This window comes from Salvia splendens, chromosome 1 (genome assembly GCF_004379255.2).
Source record: "Salvia splendens isolate huo1 chromosome 1, SspV2, whole genome shotgun sequence".
NCBI lineage: Eukaryota > Viridiplantae > Streptophyta > Magnoliopsida > Lamiales > Lamiaceae > Salvia > Salvia splendens.
Genome location: NC_056032.1, coordinates 7,178,447 through 7,186,234, shown reverse-complemented (window position 1 = coordinate 7,186,234; position 7,788 = coordinate 7,178,447).

Below are 7,788 nucleotides of genomic sequence, written 5' to 3'. Positions count from 1 at the left end.
TATATCATGTATGCTGCAGCATGCTTGTATTATGATTGCATTATTCCACTATGTGATTGCATTATTTGCTGATGTGATAGCATTATTTGAAAATGTGATTGCATTATGTTGGATCCTGTTCTAAATCTGTTTGTTCATTACTTGGTATAATATCTTCATTATTTGATTCTGTGATTGCATTATTTGGATGGTTAAGTGGTTACATGTATATATATCTTGTATGCTGCAGCATGCTTGTGTTATGATTGCATTATTCCACTATGTGATTGCATTATTTGATGATGTGATTGCATTATTTGATGATGTGATTGCATTATTTGAAAATGTGATTGCATTATGGTGGATCCTGTTTTAAATTGTCAAACATTAACTGGGATATGTGTTTGTAAATTACACTATATAGTCGGTGCAGTATGTGTACATGTTGAAGCATTATTTTATTTTACGCATGAATTAATGTTCGTTTGGCAGTTTTGTTTCTACTATATACATATGTTTGTTATTCTATGTATTGCACGATTTATGATGCAAGTTGGTGCTGCTCGACAGGGACAAAGCAGTTGAGGAGCAACATAAAAGATGCAGTGGATGATCTACTGCCGGTTGGAATAGCCCAGAAATTCCGCGAACGAATTACGGAAGCTTCAACCAGCTCTGCCCAAAATGGCTGTGAAGACAAGAAGAACAAAGGCCGGAGGGAGGACTATTTGTACTGTCGTCGAACAAAGGCCGGAGGGAGGATTTTGCAGCAGCTAGTTGAAACAAGAACGACAACAACATTGTACTTCAAGATGTGTCCAACTGATTTGAAATAGATTTGTAGGGTATTTTTTCTAGATTTATGACGATGTAAAGCACTTGGGATGGTTTGAATTCAATTTCCTTTCAACATTATTCTATTCAATATGTACATTATTCACTGATCTGTGCACATTATTAGATACTATTGGTACATTATTTACTGTATCAAATCTGAAACGCATTAAAAAATGAAATTTAATCATTGTGGTGGTGCTATAACCTATCCCCATGGGTTACTAAACCCAAGGGGAATGATTCAAACTCTCTGCCCTTTGTGATGGTTCCGTTTGTGAGTGGGTACTGCAACCTAGCCGCATGGATTGCTAAACCCAAAGGGCATGAATTCAATTTCCTTTCAACATTATTCTCTTCAATATGTACATTATTCACTGATCCGTGCACATTATTAGACACTTTTGGTACATTATTTACTGTACCAAATCTTAAACGCATTAAAAAAATGAAATTTAATTCATGTGTTGGTGCTATAACCTAGCCCCATGGGTTGCTAAACCCAATGGAAATGATTCAAACTCTTTGCCCTTTGTGATGGTTCCGTTTGTGAGTGGGTACTACAACCTAGCCCCATGGATTGCTAAACCCAAAGGCCATGAATTCAATTTCCTTTCAACATTATTTTCTTCAATATGTACATTATTCACTGACCCGTGCACATTATTAGACACTTTTGGTACATTATTTACTGTACCAAATTTTAAACGCATTAAAAAATGAAATTTAGTTCATGTGTTGGTGGTATAACGTAGCCCCATGGGTTGCTAAACCCAAGGGAAATGATTCAAACTCTTTGCCCTTTGTGATGGTTCCGTTTGTGAGTGGGTACTACAATCTAGCCCCATGGATTGCTAAACCCAAAGGGCATGAATTCAATTTCCTTTCAACATTATTCTCTTTAATATGTACATTATTCACTGATCCGTGCACATTATTAGACATTTTTGGTACATTATTTACTATACCAAATCTTAAACGCATTAAAAAATGAAATTTAATTCATGTGTTGGTGATATAACTTTCTACCCAAATTTATCAATTAAAAACAAATACACAAAATCATAGATGTCAATTACACGACTAATATAATAACTTTCTACCCAAATTTATCAATTAAAAAAAAACTGACGTCTGCAATTGAAAAAAGTCGACAACAATTTCTTGATAATGTCTTCAAAGGAGAAAACAAACGATGAGGGAGAGAAGAAAGATAGTAGCGTGTAATCTATAGAAAAACTGTTAATACATAAAATAATACTTACATCTCAATGAACAATCAATACACGAACTCTATATAAGAATTGGTGCAAAAATTTAGATACCTATACAATTTAATTGGACTAGAACTTCATGATTGTCTCGAAATTAATGAAGGAATACTAAACTAACTTCTCAAAAAAAGAGCTTCATGATTGTCTCGAAAAATTGCAGAAGAATGTCTTCCCAATACATTTACCGTAAAATAGGAAGAGAGAAAAAACTTAATTAAGGAAAATAAATTAGATTATATATTTACCAAACTAGAAGGAGAGAATTTAGGAATTAAATTAACCGATACAAATTTGAGCTCCCGAAACTGCCCTTTTCGAAATTTTTAATGATTAAAATTAAATTGATGAGGCTTTATTTTCGTCCATATGATTATGAAAATGGATGGACGAGATTGAGAAGGTGATTGGATTTAATAGGTGCAAAGGATTTGAATACAATCCTATATATATATATATATATATATATATATATATATATATATATATATATATATATTAGCCTATCCGAGAAGGAACAATATTCATTGCAGCATTTAATACTGCATTAATGAATCTTAGCAACAAAGAATAATGCATTAATGAAGTGTGAAAAACAAAATCCTCATCCGTCACCCTTCAGACACATATGGAGATCATTCTCTGAAATAATGATTACAAGATACGCCACTTGCAATCTTTTGTTTATAGATACATTTACACAAATCCATTTCTTTCACCATAAAACACCACCATCATATATCCTAAATTTTCCTCCACAAACCCCACATAACTTTTACTCCACATCCTACCAACAAAATCGGAGCAAGGGAAGAAAGCAATCCATCGAGACTTTTGCATATCATAAAGACGACAAATTCAACAACTCTCTTTCACAATCAAACAAAAGTGAGTAACATCAACACCCCACTTCCTTTCCACATATTATAACATATTTCATATAGGCAGAACATTTATATGCCAAAATACAAACTTAGTATCCAGAATTTACAGAACACCAATTTAGCTTTTGATATGTATTTCATACAGACAATTTAGAGCCTCAAGAACATAGATGCTATAGCATCCCAAGAACATAAAAAAAAATTTAGATTCTCAAAGAGTATTAGGAACTTAGCTTGAAATGACATAGAAGTCTGCCGGAGAAGCTTCCGGTAGCAAGCTCGGCCTTCTGTCGCCGACGGTGACAGCCCCACACCCCGATTCGTCACTAATTTCATCACCTTCACAAACCTACAAGTTTGAAACGCCAAAACTTTTAAATCACAGATCAAATCTTAGAAAATAAAACAAAAAGGAAATAGAATAAAATCTCCTTAACTTACCTCTCGGCCGTCGGCGAGGAAGCAGCGGCCTCCGCGGCTTCGGCGGCTGGGGAAGGCCCTCGGCGACGGCAGCTGACGTTAACCGCGACGACGGCGGAGTGGGCATAGCCGAGGGAGAAAAGAGAAGGGAGAGAGAGAGAGAGAGAAACCGACGGAGGGAGGGAGCACCGATCCGTTGCTGTTCGGAGATGGTTGGCCTGCCGGGAGGAGGGCGGCGAAGCCGCTGCCTCTGCATGACGGCGGTGAAGGGGGAAACCGAGGGAGAAAAGAGATGAGGAGGAAGAAGGACCACCGCCGGAAGTGGCGGTGCCGCGACGGCGGCACCAGAGGGAGGCTGGCGGCGGCGGAGGCGATATGTGAGAGGGAGGAAGGCTATTGTGCTGAAATGAGGGAGGAAGACAAGTGATAGGGTTTTTAAGTGTGCATCTTTTAGTTGGGCTCATTTAATTGGGTTTCTGATTTAATTACTTGGGCCGTACAAAAAAAACATTGAGCCCAACTACTTGTGAATATTTTGGTGCAGCAGAAAATAATTAAGAAGGACCCCGTTTCGAATTTAATTTATTTTGGGCTTAAAATAAATTGTTTAAGAAAGATGGGATATTTAGTTGCGATTCGAGTTGTTATAGTTTTACGTAAAACTATTAGCGACGCATGGAATATCAACTTAGTCGGAGCCGGGAATAGAAAACGGACTAGAAATAAATAGTGTAAGTTTTGAAAATTTCTTAATAATAATATTACTAATAATAGTACTAATGTTAATTATAATAATCATAATAAATAATAATAATAATAATAATAACAATAATAATAATAGATTACTTTAAACCTTGAGATTTCTCTCTTATTTAATTAGGTTAGTTTAAAACTAAATTACTATTTTTTTTATTGTGATTTTGTTTCAAAAGGGTACGTTCGCAAGTAAAGCCGGAACGAAGGATTCAAGTTAAGAAAACTAAGCGATCAAGGTGAACTTTCCTATCGTACATACTAATGTGGATAAAAATGCAAATTATTTTGAGGTGATATTTTATGAAAACACGAACACATGTTTGTGACTCTTAAAAATGTTGTCTTGCCATAAATGTTTTTGTACGATGCCTATCTGTTTGGCTAAGGCCAAAGGAATTATGAATGATGATATAAGTCGAATTCGGGTCCCAGTGAGGGTGGTGTCCCCGCTCGGACTAGTGTACACAAACTACCTCTGACATGTTGGGCAGAGCAGGTGACCGAGGAAGGTGGCCACCTTCCAGGCACAAGGATACCTCTGACATGATGGGCAGAGAAGGTGACCGTGCGAGAACACCATCTCGACGGCACAATGTGATCAGATATGGCTCAGTACAGGAAAAAGGGCCCAATGTGAATATTTTTAGTAAGCTCGGGTCTTTTCAATAAAACCCCGAGTATTACTGTGATGATGGCTTGACAATATTTTCAAATGTATATGTGTAATTTTCGGCAATGTGTTCACTGAGTACTTTTGTACTCAGCCCTGCATATATTTCTAAATGCGCAGGTTGAGTCGTGGAAAGGGGGAGGGACAAGTGCTTTTGAGATCAATCTAGTAACTAACTATGAATAAAACTCTAGGAGGTTCATGTCTCCATACATGGACCGCGTTCTTTTGTTTCCGCTGTGCCGGTTAAGAGGCAGTGTCTATTTTACTTTTGATTCTGATAATCAGAACTTGTATGAACGGTCACTCGATTCTGCATGATCGAGTGTATTTTATTATAAGTATTTCCCTATTTGAGTTTATTATATGTGTCTCGTTCTACTTTGGCTTTAATTTCCCCTAAATTCTATCCCCGCTTCTTATAATCCCTCCTTAGTCACGAATTCCTCGGATTATGCTATCCTTAGCTAACTGCGGTCGTGACAGAGTGGTATCAGAGCCGTCTTTCATGCTCTGAACCCGAGAGTCCTTTTTCAATAATCTTCGGCCTACCATTGTTCCGCTAGGCTTTCCTTCTAACGAAAGAGACTACCAGCACCTACCCCCAACACGCTCAACCAAAGCAACGGTTAGTAATTATATTTTGAAAGCAAGTGTGTATTTTCGGTTTACCACTTTGTGTATTGAATTTTTTTATACATAGCCTTGACAGAACAACAATCATAAATTTGCCAACGCTTTCCTGAGCTAGGCAACAATACCAAAAACGGTATAATAAGTAGTTCCAAATGATAGTGAAATGTATGATGTGACGTAGAAGTGACTTTTAGGACTTCTTCTAGTACCCAAGAATAGCATAGTTGGATACGACTCGTTGGAATGACCGAGCATTTGCATTGTATCACGTTTACTTCTTTATGTTTTATACGCATATTTATGTATGAGAATACAAGGATCTGAACGACACGCCTTCTGGTAGATGGTTTATCCTACAGTCGAGGACATTCTCCTTGAGTACTTCACATTTGTGATGCTGGTAGGAGAAGATCTTGGGATATTTCTAGCACAGTTCAGGTGGCTCTGGGAGAGAGCGCACCCATTTGGATTGACTCACCATGACGGTATCCAGCGGCTTATTAGGCTTCTACCCTCAGATTGGGTAGGCTTTGCCATCGACCGATCCCGTGATTATATATTTCCTACAGCCCCTTTATTCGACCCTCATGGTGATTTTCCCGAGTTCATCGGGGAGATTCACTCGTGTTTTATCCTACATGGCCAGGCACCGAGGGGGCCATATATGCGGCCGGGCGATCTAGCCCCGGTAGCAGACCCAGGGGTCCCGCAGCCAGCAGACCTTCAGCCCGAGCCGGTCATCCCGCAGCCAGCAGATCCGCTGCCCGATCTGATTCTCCCACCTCTGCCCTCTCCACCGAGGCGTCGGGCACGCGGAGAGTTTGAGGCTGGACCATCTCGTCCCCCTTTGGTAGAGGAGGACCCCTACCCAGCCAGCCTTGACCCTGCACCGAGCCTAGAGGGAGTAGGGTCGGCTAGCACCGAGGCGAGAGAGTTGCGAGCTGCAGCAGCCGAGAGGCGTAGTAGGGGCAAGGCCCCCGCCACTCTTTCATACGAGGATGAGTCAGTTGAGCAGAAGATCATAGTAGGCACCAGTCACCTACAACCATTGCCTATATCTTCTGAGACATCTCCCGACGCACTCCCAGGAGCGACGATTCCTACTAGTCCTAGTCGCCATGAGTCTATACCACCAGAGCGTGGACCCGTCGCATGGGCTATACGCCATTGGGGAGCGGTGACTCGTGGACCACATCCTCCGGGTAGCACTATTGACTCAGCTATTCTCCTTGATGAGAGTTCGGATGAAGAGGAGCCAGAGGAAGATGAGGGGACCCGGGGACCGGTGCGAGTACTACTGCGACACCAGCCTGATCGTTTACTAGATAGAGATGTGAGCTTTGTATATATGTGTGTACTCCAGAAACGGATCCGTTATGAGACCGTTCTGGTTCATGTTTTGACTAGCTATAGTATTTTGACATCACGGAAACATTCATGCGAGTGTTCCGTGGCTTGACATATTTTGACTAACATCTGTTTAGTAACAGATGTAATGTTTTTGCGACACCAAGAATGGTTGTATGAAAGTCCTCGGTGGAGGCAATTTTTCCCTGTACATAAACTTTTATACGAATATATACATGTTTTACTTTCTGTCTTTAGCAGAATCTGATAATGATTGTTTGAATAAATTGAAGTCCTCTACCCTTCTAATCGTTAAAATCTTTCCAACAATAGTAACTTATAAGAAAATGTTTTATCAATAGAAAATGCCGCCAAGGATAGCCGGGCGACCCCGAGGAAGAGGAAGAGGACGTGGTACAGGGCCGCACCCTGAGCCCGAAAGACAACACGTAAACCCCCCGCCACCACCTCCACCTCAATCACCATTGCCTCCACCTGCCCCGACAGCGTATAGAACTGTCATTAACACCTTTCTGAAAAAGAAGCCGCCAACATTTGACGGAAAAGGCGACCCCGCTGAAGCGGAATCGTGGATACGTGCGCTAGAGCGCCTGTTTGACTTACTGCAATGCACATGCAATGAGCGCTTGATTTGTGCCTCACTCCAACTGACAGGGTCAGCAGATTATTGGTGGGAGGCCAGCAAAAAGATAATGACCCCGCAGCAGCTAGAGGACCTAACTTGGGATCAGTTCAAGACGGGAATCTACGACAAGTACATCCCCAAGAGCTATAAAAAGCAAAAAGAAACAGAGTTCTACAACTTGAAACAGACGAATGTCAGTGACAGAATATGATCGCACCTTCTTTGACCTGTCCAGGTACGGAGCTGATCAAGTGGATACAGATGAAAAGATGTCCGAGAAATTTTGTGCTGGCTTGAGGCACGAAGCCATGGCGGACTACCATATTCCGAAGCTCTAAAACTTGC